We start from the raw sequence: 19,102 nt of genomic DNA, 5'->3' as shown, positions 1-19,102 counted from the left end.
CCTCTGAGGTCCAGGGGTCAGCTCTCCTCTCCTGCATTTACATATCCTGACCACCAGGGGTCTTCTCTCCTCTCCTGCTCCTCATCTCCTGACCACCAGGGCTCAGCTCTCCTTTCCTGCTCCTCATCTTCACCCAGACCACAGCAGCCACCAGCCCCAGCAGCACACAGCCAAGCACTGGAATGTACGCCCAGTAGAAGAGAGAGTGCACCCCAAACGGATCCCTGTACACAAGGCGGATGCTGCCCTCACTACAATGATCATTGAAATGGAATTGTCTCCATGTGAACACTGCTGCGCTGTCCTCTGCTGTGAGGTTGGAGATGGTCAGAGTGTTATTGTGACTGTTCACATCAACTCTGCCCCATATGCATAGTTTGCATAGTCTGTATCTAGAATGACGGGAAGAGAGAATACCTGTAACACTTAAGGTGGAGCCAACACTTAAAGGGACACTGTGCAGGAAATGGTCAAAAAAGGTACTGCAACTATGCTGCTTATTGAAATTGGGCTACCTATTGCCAAATTTGATCTTTACATGAAAGTTTGCTAAATATTAAACAAATATTTTCTATAATGGTCCAAGTACAGTCATTTTTTGCAGCTAAAAATGGCTATTTTTGGAAATTCAAAATGGCGGACCATGGAAAAGATCTCCCTTTTCATGTATGAAAAGTGCAATTTTTCCAGTCATAATGAATACTTAGAAATTGATGCTGGTGGTAAGTATTCATGAAAAAGGTAACATTAGTGAATGGGCAGCATGAATTCTGGAAATAAACAACTAAAAATCTCACACAGTGTCCCTTTAAGGTGCAGACTCACTCAACTGAACTACAGCTGGGCCTAGTCTGGCCATCATAAGCCCAGGAAGCCTGTAGGTGAGACAGAGGGACATAACAGTGCGTGAGTGCATGTGTACAACATGTGTATATGTAGGACATTAGGGCAGCAATTAAGCTGTGAAAACCCTTTTGCTTGTGTCATCACTTTGGAAAAATATAGCAGAAGTGAAAATGTACCCTACCACCACCACACACACACACACACACACACAAGTGTTGGCACAAGTGTGTGTGTGTGTGTGTGTGTGTGTGTGTGTGTGTGTGTGTGTGTGTGTGTGTGTGTGTGTGTGTGTGTGTGTGTGTGTGTGTGTGTGTGTGTGTGTGTGTGTGTGTGTGTGTGTGTGTGTGTGTGTGTGTGTGTTTGTGTGTGTGTGTGTGTGTGTGTGTGTGTGTGTGTGTGTGTGTGTGTGTGTGTGTGCCTGCGTGTGTGCATGCGTGTATGCAGGGTGCTAGTCATGGGCAGAGCAGGGGGTCACCTAGGGCCATAAATGCCTATAACTACCAAAGAGGTAGCACGTTAAGCAAAATAAAACATTGACACTTTACACTGACAATTATTATTATTAATTATTCTTTCATTTATATCGTGTATTCATCATCCAGGCTTTCACATCAGTGAGAATTTTTAACCCTTTGGTGTTCAGATGAAATGTGGCACAGCTGATTAATGACAGTACATGTATTTGTTTTTGTCTGTATATAGAGGGAATGTGAGATTAAATTGAAGCTATAAATGAACATCCTGTTGCTGACATGATAAATATAATGTTACTTTTGGCCACTAAAGAAGGAGGAAGTAAATGAAGTATGAATTTCCACTCTTCACTTCTGAATTTCTGTTGCTCTGTAGCTTCTCATACTCCCTCTTGATATTCTGACATGTTATTCTTTAAAGGGACACTGTGTGAGATTTTTAGTTGTTTATTTCCAGAATTCATGCTGCCCATTCACTAATGTTACCTTTTTGCATGAATACATGCCACCAGCATCACATTTTAAGTATTCATTATGACTGGAAAAATTGCACTTTTCTTACAAGAAAAGGGGGATCTGCCCCATGGTCCGCCATTTTGAATGTCCAAAAATAGCCATTTTTAGCTGCAAAAATGACTGTGCTTGGACCATACTAGAAAATATTTGCTTAATACTTAGTAAACTTTCATGTAAAGATCAAATTTGGCAATAGGCAGCCCAATTTCAATGAGCAGCATAGTTGCAGTACCTTTTTTGACCATTTCCTGCGCAGTGTCCCTTTAAACTGTTTTTATTATTTTCTCTCTTATTTTCTCTCTTATCCAAACTACCACTCTCTCCCTCTCCTCCCCCTTTCCACTATTTTCCCTTCTCTAAGTCTCTTTAACCTGTTACAGTATGACACACTCACAAGTTTGCTGTTCCCATGAATGGTGATGACCAAGTCATGGTGCATTACTAAAGGCCCTGTGTTTTGTCATACTGTTGTACTACTATGGAAGTTAACTTTTCAATGACTATTAGAATGTGCCACAGGAAGTATGGCGTGCATTTTGAAAGAGAGAGAGAGAGAGAGAGAGAGGGAGGGAGAGAGAGAGAGAGAGAGAGAGAGAGAGAGAGAGAGAGAGAGAGAGAGAGAGAGAGAGAGAGAGAGAGAGAGAGAGAATTGTGTCAGATGTCGTCACTAGCTGAGTGAGTCTGAACTGATACTGATCTTCAGGAAGTGGAGACATACTCTCCCATTCACTCTACACACACATTTTAGATCGTTGGACAGTAGCAGTGTGTGCTCTCCTGTGTGTGTGTCTACATATGGACAGTGTGTTATTCTCCACCATGAACAGTGTGTTGGGACTGCTGCTTTTTTTTGCTGCACCCTCATACGGTAAGTAAAAAGTGTGTGTGTGTGTGTGTGTGTGTGTGTGTGTGTGTGTGTGTGTGTGTGTGTGTGTGTGTGTGTGTGTGTGTGTGTGTGTGTGTGTGTGTGTGTGTGTGTGTGTGTGTGTGTGTGTGTGTGTGTGTGTGTGTGTACTTATCTTATTTTATTTATTTCCCCGCCGTGTGTGTGTGTGTTGTGTGTGTGTGTGTGTGTGTGTGTGTGTGTGTGTGTGTGTGTGTGTGTGTGTGTGTGTGTGTGTGTGTGTGTGTGTGTGTGTGTGTGTGTGTGTGTGTGTGTGTGTAAATTCTGTGTGATGTGTGTATGAGAGAGAGAGAGAGAGAGAGAGAGAGAGAGAGAGAGAGAGAGCGAGAGAGAGAGAGAGAGAGAGAGAGAGAGATGCAGACTGATACACAGAAGAGCAACATACACCCTTTTGAAGACACACACGCACGCACGCACTCAGGTGGTCGAGGAGCCTCTTCGGCAACCCAAAGGTTGCAGGTTCGAGCCCCACTCGGCCTGACTCCATCGTTGTGTCCTTGAGCCCCAAGTTGCTCCTGGTGGCAGGGTGTTACGGTACCCTGTGTGGCAGCCACGGCCACCGGTGTGTGAATGTGAGTGTGAATGGGTGAATGTGAGGCATACAATGTAAAGCGCTTTGAGTGCTCGAAGGAGTGGAAAGGCGCTATATAAATGCAGTCCATTTACCATTTACACACACACACACAGACCCCATTTGGGCCTTTAAGTGAAAATTCCAGCCACCCAGGAAGCCATCTTGTTGAATATAAAAAGGAAAAAAATGTCTTTTACTGTTTTTATGTACATATTTCAGTGTACCTTAACTACCTTACAATAACTCCTAATTCTAATAATAAGGATTTTCATGTAGGGCTGGCGTCTGTATAGAGCTCGAAAGTCCCGCCCCTTAGTTCCGCGTTTCACGGGACCTAAGCTGACCATCTAACAACGTGGTAGCGAGTAAATATCTTCTGATCTCAGTCATGATATGCGCTGGGCTACAAATATGCTGTTTAAGATGATAGATAAAGATAATTCATGCATAAATATCAATATTTTGTTCCGAGACCGTCGGCATGAAAAATGTGAAGAAACACAGCTTTCTAAAAAATGTGGGGGTTCATACGAAAAATTAAGCAAAAATATCAGAAACAACATATATGGAGCTCGTGGCACAACTCGAAGGGGATCGAAATGCCATTTTAATACCGCCGTTGGATTACATACTACGATTTTCGGCTAAAAACGCCGTTGAGGTCCCATGAAATCGGGGGAAGTGACGTCACTTTCGAGCTCTATGTGGTTGTGTTTAACCCCCCCCCTCTCTTTTTTCTGCAGGGCTGGAATCTGTATGTGATGCTACTCAGGATGCTGTTTGTTATGGGGCACTGGGAGGACCTGTGAGACTGCTGCTGATGGACACCACAGAACATACACTCGAATTTCAAGATAATAAACGCAACAATATTTTTACAATTAGAAAGGGAAGATTGTTACGTCCCCCATCACTCCAGAGCTGGCAGGTTGTAGCTGGTAACAGGACCCTGATCATTAACCCTGCAGAGAGGAGCGACTCAGGAATATACAGAGTGGAGATCAGTGACCATTCTGGGAGAACAGACATGCACACAGTCAGGCTGATGATTGAAGGTAAATCTTAATCTACCATTGCAGAACATTACAGGTGTAGGGTCAAGAGAGTGATACTATGTAACTCAATTCTCAATTCTTTATTTACATTAGACTCAAAATACATGGTCCATATCAAGGTAGACAACGGTCAAAAAAAAAAAGCAGTTAAGAAAAGCAAAATAAAAAAATATTAAAAATAATTATAATAATAAAAAAGATGGGAACACACCCATCAAACAAATAGTCACTCTCTCCAGTGTGGCCTAAGTTTGGAGGAGAACCTCACAGACCACTTTGCAGGACTCACTAGGGTTTGAAGTAGGTATGTAACATTACAGGTATATTCAGGATCATAGTTGAGTCAGGAGAGAGATACTATGTAACATTACAGGTATACTCAGGATCATAGTTGAGTAAAGAGAGAGATACTATGTAACATTACAGGTATACTCAGGATCATAGTTGAGTAAAGAGAGAGATACTATGTCCAGCTGCTGATAGAAGGTAAATTGTTTCCTATGCCTTTTCAGAACACACACACACACACACACACACACACACACACACACACACACACACACACACACACACACACACACACACACACACACACACACACACACACAAATAGCTACTGCGTTTAAGTCCTGATCATTCAGAAACAACAACAACAACAACAACAACAACACACGTTCCCAATTACAAACACACGGCAGCATGGATGATGACCTAATTTTTGTCCCTCTCCTTTTCCAGCCCCTGTGTCTGACCTGGACCTGTCAATCGGCTGTTCAGCCAAAGGGGGGAGGAGGGTGAGCTGCTCGTCCAATGGGGACAGTCCTCAGTTCAGCTGGTCTCTGGATGGGCGGGCTCTGAGTGAGGTGAGTAGCGTGAGTAACCTGATTGAAATGGTGNTTAGTCCGGCAGCCAAAAGCCAAATATCAGCCGAACCCAGTTTCGTCTGATAAAGTTTTTTTCTTTGCTGTTTGTGGTTGCCTAAGGTGTACCTATTAAGATTCCAGACGATGCCCGGTGATATCCCTTGAGCATTTTCAGATATTGAGCCTTTTATGCTTGATGTGCTGCAGCCATAGATTACAACAGTCTTTGGCTCCCAATTCATGTTATGCTGACCAAATACCCTATACCATACTTATTTTGTGTTTGTTTACATGGTGGGATGTGTATAAGAACAGGTGGTGAGGTATGGACATCAGTGGGGGTGGGGTCATGCATGTTTGGGGGCGGGGCATTCACCCAAAAAGCCTGATTTTCCAAGTCGGAGACACAAAGGCCAACATTTCGCCAAACGTGGCTTTATATCTCATAGTGGGTTGTTTGGTTTTGCTGTTTGTAGTTGTCCAACAGTTACCCATCAGGATAAGAGTGGGTGATGTGCCAATTTCAGATATTAACCCTTTCATGTTGATTTCGCTGCAGCCATAGCCCACAAGCTTTTGACAGCTTCATAACTGCACTATGATTAACCATAGAGCATTCTGGGTGGTAGGCCTGCCACATCAAAGTGGAGAAAGTGTCCTCGTACCAAATAAATTTTAGACAATTACATAACTAGCTGTTTGTCAAGCAGAAATATGTAACATTTAGGCGAATATTGGTGGTGTCAGCTTAGACATACCCAGAAAGGATTACCGGTACTAATTCGACACAGAATTTCACCATTTCATACATTGCTATTTACTCTTCCTGTGCTGTTGTAACACAAAATAAAAATTGTAAGTAATAATTACATAATTTTTGGCTGATTATTTGTTTGCCTACAAAGTACATAATTTCAGTGGTGGTCGTATTAACATGGAAAGAGATAAAATTAAAAATGTAAATCCACAAAATGACATTGTAATTGACCTTTTACCAGCCCATGCCATATCAGGGTGTGACACTGCAGCATCCTATTTTGGTATTGGTAAAGGCTCTGTTATCAAGACCCTAAAAGCTGGATATCACTTGACATCAATTGGTAATGTGCTGGCACCATTCCAACAACTTTCCAGTGAGGCCACTAACTTTGTGTTGGCATGTTATGGCATTCCAGACAGTATCAGCATGTCACATACAAGGTTGGTGGTATGGGGAAAAAAGAATGGGAAAGGTCATTTATCTTCACCTAACCTGGCTGCTCTTCCACCAACAACAGAGGCATTTCTTGAGAATGTGAAAAGGGCTCATTTTCAAGCAATATTGTGGAGGACATTGGTTCACACTCCACCTGAACTATCTCCTGAAGCATTTGGATGGAAGAAAGACCCATACAACAAAGCACTGATACCAGTAAGTGTTCCAGAAAATGTCAAAGTGGCTCCAGACTACATTTTACAGATGATCAGATGTGGTTGCAAGAGTAAAAGCCCCTGCAATTCTAAGAAATGTAGCTGTGCTGTAAACAGTGTGCCTTGCACCATTTTTTGTGCATGTTTTCGGCTGGGATGCTGCCGAACCAATGTTGTGTGAGCTTTACTGTGTGTGTGTGTGTGTGTGTGTGTGTGTGTGTGTGTGTGTGTGTGTGTGTGTGCGTGTGTGTGCGTGTGTGTGCGTGCGCGCACGTGCGCGTGTAGTATAATAGGCTATAGGTGTTTTAGGTGTTAAGGACTCTGTATGTTGTATAGGTGTAGACAGGTCTTTCTGTGCGAATTTAAATGCATGTACATGTCTTATTTGATGGCTTCATGGACTTTTAAGTGATCATTTAATACCAGTCAGGATACACTGGAGGGTCATTCCACGCCAAATCAACAGGAGCCTGCGCACTTAGGTCTCAAAAAATTCTGAAAATATTACCAAGTGGACCCATGGTAGTTAAGAGAAACGCTGTAAAGACAAGTCTCATTGACATTTTTAAAAAGACTTCATGGAGAATGGAGAAAAAAATAAAATAAAAATCTGTGGACAATCCCACAAGGGGTTCTGGTGCTCTGAAAATGACACCCAAAATGATTTGTCAGACTTTTGAGGTCTTCTGGGCAAACACTGATGGGGTTTCCTTTCTATTTATAGATTTTTATGGGAGTGTTTCTACTTGTATCTACAAGGGGAAAAAATCATGAGGCTATGTTGGGCACAAATATGTCTTCTGAAGGCCTAAACAGAGCACAGCCAAAAACTCCAGTACAATTTGTATAATCTTTGAGGGAATGCTATGACAATGCAGGATCATACAAACCAAAACTGACAGATTTGCAACAAACTATTCCTATCTATGTACCAGCATGCCAAATTTGAGCTTCCTACATGGTTTAGTTATTGAGCTACGGGCTTGTGAACTTTGACAAAAAAAGAGTGTGAACAAAATGGGCACCCCCCTCCCCCAGTGAAATTGGCTGTAACATGGAGAGTATACATCTTACATTCAAATAAAGTAACAGTGTTTCTCTTAAGTACCATGGGTTCACTCAGTAATATTTTCAGAATGTTTTGACACCTAAGTGCGCAGGCTCCTGTTGATTTGGCGTGGAATGACCCTGGATTGACTTAATTTTTTGACTCAACCGTATATATAATGTATAGCTGTTTTCCTATGTTTAGACCTCTCTCTCTCTCTCTCTCTCTCTCTCTCAGCGTGCGGTACTGTATGTTGCAGTGTATATAGGTCTTTCTGTGTAAATTTAAATGCATGTACAGATCTTATTTGATGGCTTTATGGATTTAAGTGATCATTCAATACCAGTCTGGATACACTGGATGTATGTCATTTCTTTACTCATCTTTTGGAACAGCCAACGACTGCTCACCAGTTACCCCCACACTCTGTTGTTCTTTTTTTTTATGTTGGCTATTTGTGGTAGGCTACCTACCGGCGATGTTGTCATGTATGTTGTCATGATGTGATGTTATGCAGGATCTCATAATGCACAATCCGTTCCATACTTTACAGTCTTATTCTAAGCAATGTTGTGAATGTTTTTACTGAGGCATTTGTTTATTTGTCATTCATGACCTGATTTATATAACTAAATGCATAAAAATAGGCTGAAATCGCATTTTTTAAGGTTATTAGCAGTATTTTCTCTGTACCTGGATAACAAAAGGAGATAGCCACAATTAACCACAGTAAATGTTCTTGTATATAGGATATTAACAAAATAAAAAAGGAATTTTGAAGCTGGCATTTTCAGGTGGTCAGATTCATTGCATCAAAATATAATGCAAATTAGTGCATATTTAATTAGATAATAGCCTAATTAGCATATTTAAACATAAAATATAGAAAACTTGTAATACATTTTTTTCTCCAATTCATACGAGTAATCATCTGATAAAGTTTCATATTGATATCTGCAAGTTAAAAAAAATACCCTATTCACCTACAGTGTCTCGTCTTATTTGTGGGATTGCTGTTATGAAAGGGTTAATTATTACCCCATATTGGGTTTGTTTCAATAAGGGCAGTGTTAAGGCAGTCCAATGTGAATGTTTTTCAGGTAATATAAGCAATTTTGTACATTTTGTAACATTATTCACAGTAATATTAGGTGTCTTTAGTTTTTTGTCATAATTCGCATTTATGGGACAATAAAAGCTCAAAATCTGAAAATGCTCAAGTGATATCACCGGGCATCGTCTGAAATCTTGAAGACTTGCCTAAAATCTACCAGATAAAGCAAAAAAAAGAACTTTATCAAAGAAATCTGGGTTCAACCCCACGGCTCCCGGACTAGTTCTCATAGAGGTAGAAAATAACACTAGAGAGGACACAGCAATTTGCGACAGCACTGGGAAATGGCAGCTGGAGCTTCCCAACTTCCGTAGGTAGTGTAGGCAATGCAAGTCAATGGAGAACACGCCCACCCCTGTCAAGAAATTGACTAAAACTGTGTAAATATGAAGTAACACTTTAATCAAAGACCAGATTTGAAATGTCAGGCTAAATATTTACTTAAATCATATAAGTCGATAAAATACATTTAAAAATCAAATAATATATTTTATGAACATAGTTGGTAACACACTTCAACTATTGTCCTTGTATAGTGTGTTGATGGACATTTTCACATGATTAAGGCATTTTTGACAGAGGTGAGCCTCGTTCTCCGTTAATTTCCATTTCTCTGATCTACCTACAGATAATGGCTGCTAAAGATTGCCGTAAAAAGGGGGGCGGGGTCCTCTCTAGTGTTATTTTCTACCTCTATGTGTGTTCTCCTCTATCCATAGACATAGACATAGATATACACTGGACTGACATTTTATGTGTTAATTCTGAAATCAATCAATCAATCAAGTTAAATAAGAAGGTAGGATCGACAACAGTGTAACATTTAATAATAAATAAATTAAATATTTAAATTAAATATTTTTTTTTGGTGGGGGTTGCATGCCTTTATTTGACAAGACAGTTTGAGATGTTGTCAGAAAACGAGTGGAAGAGGGGGGGGGGGGATGAAATCAGGAAATGAAATCAGGAAATGGTTCCCACGGCAGTTTGATCATTTTTAAGTGACTAAATTCCTTGAGCCAAAGAGCAACTGCTTTAGAGAAAAAACGTGAGGTAGCACTCCTGAGTGGCCACCAATTTGTGTGTTTTAGTTTTGGAATGGTTTGTTTATATTTCTTCATATGTTGTCTTTTTTTGTTGGGTTCAGTAACTATACTAATGCTTATGATGAATGTTCTGGCCAGGTGTTCCCTGATGTCCTGAGTCAGACTGACTCCAGATCAGCCGTGCTGACACTTCCAGAGGTCATCAGGGGTCATCAGGGGTCTTCAGAGGTCACCAGGGGTCATCTGACCTGCTCAGCCTTTAACAATGTTAGCAGCATCAACACCACACAGCCACTACCCTCCTGCACCAGTAAGGACACGTGTCTGTATCTGTGTGTGTGTGTGTCTGTTTGTGCATTAATGTCTGCTCAAAGATTTTCTCTTCTTTTGCAGTGTTGTCCCTTTGTACTAGCGAGACAATAATGTTCAAGGGTGTCACAACAGGCTTGAAATGTTCAGTTATAGTAAATAATTATTTCTACTTTGTCAAAAAAGCCAGATTAATGTGTAAATTTTAGTCTACTGTAGACTCACTCCTGTCATCGCTGAAGGCTGTGGGTAAGTCCCACTGCAATACAAGTGTGCTGCCCTGGCCTACACTATGACCAGTAAAACAAGCCATAGCCATTCAGCTATCTCCATCGCCCTGCCAAAAGTCAAAAAATAAAAAAAATCGCATTGTGATTGGTGAGCTGGTGGCTCTTGTGTTGTTGTTGCAATGAATAGGCAAACATATATTTGGGCGCATTGTGGGTTTGTCTAGTTTGCTATATTTTATTTTTTTTACAGAAAATCAGCTAAACGTTTGTGTGTGTGGGGCAGGTGGGGTTCTCGATCCCAGTGTAGCCCCTTAATGCGCACCGTACCTCCAGTGGCACATTGTAATTAGTCATTGAAATGTAACTACCATATCACTACAGTACATTGACACAACACAGGCCCTTTAGTAATGCACCACGACTTGGTCATTACCATACTAGTAACAACAAATGTATAAAGCCGCGTCTTAAGGGGTTAAGGACAGGAAAGGCAAAAGATCTGGATATCATTTATTTAATGCTCCCTCAAACAAACTTATTTTGAAATAAAATAGAAGGATTCATCACAAACTTCATGAGGACCCAGTTCTGGGCCCCTCTCATTCCTGGGCCCAGGACAAAATACCCATTTGTCCCCCCCTGTCTACGGGCCTGACATCAGGATACATCGCTGATAATAAGTCACAGTGCATCCATGAGGTGTATCTTGTATAGTTTTTGGACATTTCTTATATTTTTCTCATTTTGGTTATTGTGTTGGCATTTGGCCCTTTTCAGCTGGAATATTTTAAAAATAAAAACAAAACTGCATCTGGACACTTTTGCCACTTTGCCTGATTCACCCTCAACTGTCCAGTCTGGCCTCACCCGGACACGGGGTACCCCCTCCAGTGTGTTTCAAATACAGATCAGTGGATGAGATATGTCTCTTAGTTTTATTGTAATGATGGTGTGAGTGTGTTGATGGTGTGTGTGCGTGCGTGTGTGTGTGTGTGTGTGTGTGTGTGTGTGTGTGTGTGTGTGTGTGTGTGTGTGTGTGTGTGTGTGTGTGTCTACCCCATTACCAATAACAACCTCTACCCCCACCCCAGCAACCACCCTGGCAACCAACCACCAATCAGGTCCTTCAGATGGGGCTTCCCTCTGCAGTGAGTTGACCTCTCATTACTACTATAGTAACTAACACCACGTTGATACCACTGTTTTTGTTTCTCTCTGTGTGTGTAGGCCTTTCTCCAGTCTTCAAAACTGTTATTGTGTGTGTGTGTGTGTGTGTGTGTGTGTGTGTGTGTGTGTGTGTGTGTGTGTGTGTGTGTGTGTGTGTGTGTGTGTGTGTGTGTGTGTGTGTAGGTATTTCTCCAGTCTTCATCAGTGTGTGGCTGGCAGAGATTATTGTGCTCGCATCACTGCTGGTGGGGGGCTGTCACCTCCAGATGAGACGCAAGAGGACACACACGGCAGGTAACAACACACACAAACACACACACACACACACACACACACACACACACACACACACACACACACACACACACACACACACACACACATACACACACGCACACACACACACAAACACATAATTTGGCCCTCAATACGCTTGCTGCAGGATAAACGTGCACAATTTGTGCACGAACGTGTTACCGTGTGTCAATTTGTCAATTTTATGTGGGTTAGATAATGCTGCACGCAGACGGATGATTTCCAGCCCAAAAATGCTTAAAACCCGCCTGGAAGCACTAAATCCCGCCCAATTCTATTGATTTCTATGGGCAAAATTGGGCGGTTTTCCTGCAAAATGCCATTTTTACCCGCAGACGGCCATTCTAAGCAGCCCCATTGGGCGGGAAACAGCCCAATCTGGCAACACTGCCCCCCTGGATGATACCGCCAGTATTGAGCGCGTTGTTCTTGTGCTTCTAAAGCAAATATGTGCAGTCGGTCGCACGCGATGCCATGTGTAATGGAGGCCAACTAGCAGAGTGTGGCGTGGAATGTTAGAAAACCTCCCTCCCGAAGCTTCATACAGTATCGGTAGTGCTGAGCTATCAGACTGGTCCTTTAGGTCACCAGTATCGTGCTGTGTCTCCCATACGGGTACAGGTCTTTTCGTCGAATGGATTCTTGAGAGGGGACCATTCGAACAAAACGTTGGACCATTCGTATAAGGCAGGGGATCTTTCGTCGAGGACGTTCCGTCTACCGCAAAAGCCTACGAAAGGTCCTTAAAATTGAACTAAAAATCCTTAGGTTTCAACTAAACGTCCCTTCAGCCTGCCTATATTAGAAATGTAAATCAGCTTTTTTAATGCTCATTTTAACGGGTTTTCTTCAGCCTGCCTATATTAGAAATGTAAATCAGCTTTTTTAATGCTCATTTTAAGGGTTTTGTTTATTTAAATATGTAAATCAGCTGTTAAGTTTTGTTTTTTGTTGATTTAAACATGTAAATCTATAAATAAAATGTACTTACTCATTTTAACTGGTAGGGCTATGTTGTTGGTTTTTTAACGTTTACGTCGTTACATTTTTTGACAATTTACGTTTACGCCCTTACATTTTTTGACAATTATCTAGACAATATTTGAGAAGCTTTTTTTTTCACGTCGTTACATTTTTTGACAATTTACGTTTACGCCCTTACATTTTTGACAATTATCTAGACAATATTTGAGAAGCTTTTTTTTTCACTTTTACGCCGTTACTTTACTCCCATCTGCGGGCAGAGAGGCGGGACCAAGCACAGCCTGCTCGCTTTGAATCAAAGCAGGGCGGTTTAATGTGTCTAGAAGTAGGCTATTGACCCTTGTGCTCGCTTTGAATCAGAGCAGCGCGCGTCTAGGCTATAGACTATAGTGCATCTAGAAGTAGCTATTGACCGTTGAGCACATTGTCATGCAGCGAGTTTTCTGACTTTCCGGTAACTTTTTAGATGCGAAGCACCAGCAACAAGAGAAAGCTGTCTCCCGACACTTTGATGTTTCTGATTCTGAATGACAACAAATAGTTCGCGCATGAGCCAGAAAACAATATAGGTCCTAACAGTGTTGAAAACATTACAGAACCCATGCACCTGTGTTAAGCCCATGGCTACAGTAGAGAGAGAGAGAGAGAGAGAGAGAGAGAGAGAGAGAGAGAGTGAGAGAGAGAAAGAGAGAGAGGGGGGGGTTAAATCGCTACGTTAACACTGCACAGGAGCGCGTTCTCTCTCCGCCGCGTAAAGGTCTTTGCATGAACAAATGAAATGGTAATTGAATAATAGTTTGCCAGTATTGCAGGGTGTATTAAACCCAGTGTACGTTGGGGTTTGGGAGAGCAAGGAAGAGAGCAGCATCTGTGATTAACCGCTTCGAAATGTGTGCGTAAAACCTGCTGTTAACCAGTGGGTTTTGTGAAGCTTGAAGTGTAACGCATTAAAAAAAAACTTTGTTTGATTTCGTGTTTGTATTTTACTTTGACGTTGCCTATAGTCCTCAGTTTATGTGTATTTTCAGTTGACCCCCTACACGTTTTCTTTCTGTCATGTAGGGTAGGCTATTGTAAATAAATCGACCGTATTTTGTATCATTTTGATTTCGGACTTAATTTAGCCCTTCAATCACCCCTCTCCAATTGCAAACTTTACCCTGATAGAAGAGCATTCGCTACCCTGCACATACTCGTTAAGCACTTATTGTCTGACTGATTTTGGCTGCTGCGAATAAGGTAGGTCTATCTTATAAAAAAGGGTCTGTCGCCGTTTTGGCTGAAGGTTGACACCACGAACCAGATGACAATTGCAGTCTTGCCGCGGGTCTTGAACAGTGCTCTCTCTTTCCGATTCAGATTGCTTCTTCTGAGAAGGCAACTGGCTACCGCAGGAGAGGGGAAAGGTGGCAATATTATCCACAAGCTGATGAGGTTCTGGAATATTTTGTAGTGCATGGGACATTGACAAGGAAAGGTAGCTATGATATCCTCGTGAATAGGTCTTCGACTTTTCAAAATGCCTCCTCTCAACATTCAACATGTAAATGGGTTATTCTGTAGTCCAACGCTATCCTGGCAGGAGAATAATTCGTTACAAATAGGCTACTGCATACACACTCAGCAATTGTGTCTGTTGGTTTTTGTCCTCCAGGTCTTCATAAAATCATCTACCACCGCTGTGATAATTTGACTACACACCGCTGAACAGTTAACAGTTTTTTAGGCTACTGTATTGACAATTGCAGTCATGCCGCTTGTCTTGAACTGTCTCTTCCCGTTCAATATCGTGACAGCCAGATGAGAAGCGCAAAGGTGGGGGCTATCCGCGATCGCGGAGGAAAGGTGTCAATATCCATAGCCTAACCCTTGAACTGTGGAGCAATTACATATTGTTTAGGTTCTTGAATACTTGGAAATAGCATGGAATTAATTTTCCATTAATAAGGAAACGTATAAGATCTATCCTCAATCCTCCCCGATAATGTTTTTGTCAGGCCTAATGTTAATGCCCTCCCCAACACACACCCACAGTACAATATTGCGACACACGCTTGGCACAATGATAGGCCTACTAAATGAGTTCAATGTTCTTGCAACACTTTTCCCAAGAAAAGTCAGTTTTCATGTCGAGATTCCAGAGTAAATCAGCTGGTACTGCGCTGCTCGCTTGCTGGACAATAAACGTTGAACTGAACCGTGTTGTGTGCGTGTGTGGCTGTGTACCATCGCATGTCCATGATCGTCCGTGCTCTTATCATGCAAATGACATGTCATGCAGGCAAGGGCGTCCGTTTGATTTCAAAAGTGCTGGCCCGGACAATTACCATAAACCCGAGTAAGGTTTGAAAAGTGCTGGGTACAAGGCTACTTCCGATTTGAGGTTTCATGATAAATAGCCTAATACGCATTGGCGTATTGACGCATAATGTGGCCATATTAAAAATTAAAAGCCATCTGCGCTGTCTTGTTTATTTCTGATATCCTGCGCTGAAGTCATCTTTATCATACATAGGCCTATTATTAATGCAACGGTAACTGAGTGGTTAACCCATCATAACTACATGTAGCCTTGCATAATGGTGCACGTCAATTTGTTGTCATAACGTCGCTCTGTCCCTTTTGATTTCCTCAAACAATGCATCCCTTTTGTCATTGTCCCTGTTTTACTGTTAGTCTTACGGACCTAGGGCGTATCAAAGCACCAGCAACAAGAGAATGCTGTCTGCCGACACTTTGATGTTTCTGATTCTGAATGACAACAAAGTTCGCGCATGAGCCAGAACACTATACAACAGTGTTGAAAACATTACAGAACCCATGCACCTGTGTTAAGTCCATGGCTACAGTAAAGAGAGAGAGAGAGAGAGAGAGAGAGAGAGAGAGAGAGAGAGAGAGAGAGAGAGAGAGAGAGAGAGATAATTGAGGGAGAATTCAGAGGAAATTAGAATAGTGCAGACAAAATTGCATTGAGCCACTAAGGACAACACAAAAAGAGAGTCTGAAAAGTCTGAGAAGTGAAATCGCTATGTTAACACTGTATAGGAGCGCGTTCTCTCGCTCTCTGCCCGGGTTTTTTGTTTGTTTTGTTTTTAAACGACAAATCTGGTCTCATAAACACCCGTTTGCTTCTGATTTCTGTGGCAGTTGATTATTAGCCAACTGTAGGCTGTGCATTGTTGGTGGATGCAATATTGTCTGTGCAGGTCACTGTTGGTCAGTTCTGGGAAGGTTTATGCCTACATACTACCAATGTCAGATTTTAATGGAATTACATGTCTCGCCCCTCTTCCAAACTGACACCAGACAGAAAAGATAGGCTACTTTAAAACATTAACATGACTCCATGTTCAAATAGAACCGAAAACAGTTGCAGAGACTGTTTCCTGCAGTGTTTCTCAACCTTTTTTTATGCAAGGCACCCTTTCAATTAATAAAAAAAATAAGGCACCCCAAACCAACAAGCCGTAACATGGCATCGCATCCGATAACACACAAGCTTAGAAAAGTAACACATTTGGAGACGTCACACGACCTAGGTTCGAAGTTGCAGCTGACTGGGGCTACCTATATTTACTTTAGGCTGTTGTGCGTAGATAGCAGATGAAATATTCCACTGACCAGCATTAACTTGTCAATTTAATCAAATATCTATTATATCATTCTACATAATTTATTTATCAGCCACGTTTCCAGGGCACCCCTGAAGGGTTAAAGTATTCGCTAATGGGCATGAAGTCTTGTCATGCAAATGACCTGCCGTATTCAGTGGAAGTCATACACCCTCCCACATAGAAGGCAACCCTTTCAACAAAGCCACACAGAGTGGACAGTTGAATGCTGCTTGAAATAAGTCCATAATTAATAAAATATTACGCAACGTCTACAAGAAAAGTAATGGTTATTATTACCGTTGCGCGTAAAGATGAGGAAGGGATGGATAGATGGATGGATGCTGTCCTATGGACGGGGCCGTCAAACAGTCTACATGACATCTTCATTAAAGTCGTTAAAAAAGTACTTGTCAACAAAATCATGCCCCCGGAAAAATAAATAAAGTGCTTGCATTGACACACTGTTGTTTTAATTTCGCATGTATTTCATGTCCAGTATGCTTTATCCAATTAGCCATGGATGCAGGATCATTCACTGGACTGTACACTATTGTAAGAGGTGAAATTTAGACCACGATTCAGGAACGACAGACAACAGGAGTAAAGGTTATGGTAGTTTTATTTTTACAATTTCATAAAATACAAGTATGAGGGAAAAACCCCACAATATCCATGCAGCCAGCAGCGTCTGTAAACTGCTATCGTCTTTGAATAAATGAATCACAATCTGGAGACACTCGGACGATAGTAGCCTACAAAAGTTAAGTTAAGTTACACACTCAGTCACTGCTGCCGGACGTTGGCTCGTCGATTACTTAATTCAACTATAACACGCGCAATAGCCTACCCAAATGCAACTTACCAACAGTTCCCAAAGCGACCGGCCGCACGCAATGGATACCTACTGCCTACGTCCCGGCTTGTAGACAGTTCAGCAGCCCCTGCCCCACCCCAGCGCTTAGCGCACAAGTCCACACTATTGTCCAAGCGTTGTTATTTCAAGAAAGCAAACTGTCACTGTCCGCCGGCCGCTGTCGTGACATCTTTTATTAACACTAGTATTGTTTTAACAAGTGAGGAGTCCGTTGATAGTTTCCTTAAGGGTGAAGTAGCCTGCTCTTTAGGCTAGCGTTGCCTCCTCCAGCCAACCATTCGGCGCACAGTGTTCAGACTGTAGCAGGATGATAGGCTAATGATGATGGTCAGGGCGCACATCAGTGCTTGGGTTGTCTATACTTTTATCTGGAATACTGTCGCCGATCAGATAGAAATGATCCTGTTATGAACCCGAGTTTAGTAGATATCGCGCAGTGAACGAGGCAGCCTGCAAACAGTTGGAAGCGCAATGTGGCTGTAACAAGTTAGAAAGTAGCCAAACTCTGTTGCTTGTTATGAGCGTAATGGTGGGGTGGCGTCCGCGCCAATGTCATATCCTGAGCGTATCGCTCGGTGCGTAATTCCAAGAGCAGTATAATGAAAAGGAAGAAAAGGAAGATGATGGGCTAGACCCGAAATGTTTGTCCCCTGTCTGTCGGTTTTATTTACTTTTTTCGGCTTTGTTTACAGTTACAGTACAGTTTTTGATTCTGCATTCAGCTCCAGTGTGCGACTCCTTTCTTTCTTTTTAAATTATGAGTGTTCCACGAACTATCTTTCTTTGTGCACGCTATAAAATGGCAATAAACCTGTTACTATAAACTACTGGTTAACTTTGTATGCTTTCTAATGTTGGTAAAGGCGGGATAAGCGGGATAATGTATTGTCCACACGTGACTACGGAAAATATATTTCCTTCGAAGCGGAATAACAGCACTCCGCCTTCGGCATCGGGGGTGTTATTCGCCCATAGGAAAATATTTTCTTATGGTCACGTGTGGACAATAAACTATCTCTTACCTTTACATTACTGTTGTAGGCCTACATTTTAAAACATTTCGTCGATATTGTAGTGGTGCAACCGACTGTAGTTTTAAGTTATGAGGTGGGCGCCAGTAAGGCAGCAATAAGATTGCCGTTACCTTTCCAAAATGAATACAAATCAGTGATCAACACATTAGAAATAACTCAGATCATCACAACGAATATCTTTTCTTATTTTTAGTAGTGCATTTTTGCAAAATCCTTGTTTGCAGACTTGTGCGCTTGGTCTCAATTTGGAACAGCTCACATCAATGTCTGGCTTTAGCGATTCTTGCCAATTGTGATCTTCTCGGCACACTTCATGGTTCCCTCTCTCTTGCTCTCTCGGCTTGCTTCCTGACAGTCTCACCCGCCATTTGAAATTAACCCCATTTTGTAGTGCACAGGGGGTAACGCTGCTATCTCACTCTGGAGGAGGCAGTCCGTTACGATATAGTATATTTATAAAATAGGCTATAAAATAGGCCTAATGATAAAAAAGCAGCCTGAACTAAAATGAAAAAAAAAAAAATAGAGACGCACGCACGCACTTTCTACATGGTTCGATTTTTGTTTTCATTGCATTGTGGTGGTAGGCACACAAGTTTGATAAAATATAAAAAATAATAGGCTAATAAAATAGGCAGACTAAACTAAACGTCTGCCCAGTTACACGAAAGGTCTGCATGGGTTGAACGTAACGTCCTTAGGTCTTCTACGAAAGATCCTCAGGTA

The sequence above is a fragment of the Engraulis encrasicolus genome, chromosome 22 (assembly GCF_034702125.1).
Source record: "Engraulis encrasicolus isolate BLACKSEA-1 chromosome 22, IST_EnEncr_1.0, whole genome shotgun sequence".
NCBI classification, from domain to species: domain Eukaryota; kingdom Metazoa; phylum Chordata; class Actinopteri; order Clupeiformes; family Engraulidae; genus Engraulis; species Engraulis encrasicolus.
Note: the sequence above shows the minus strand (reverse complement) of the source record.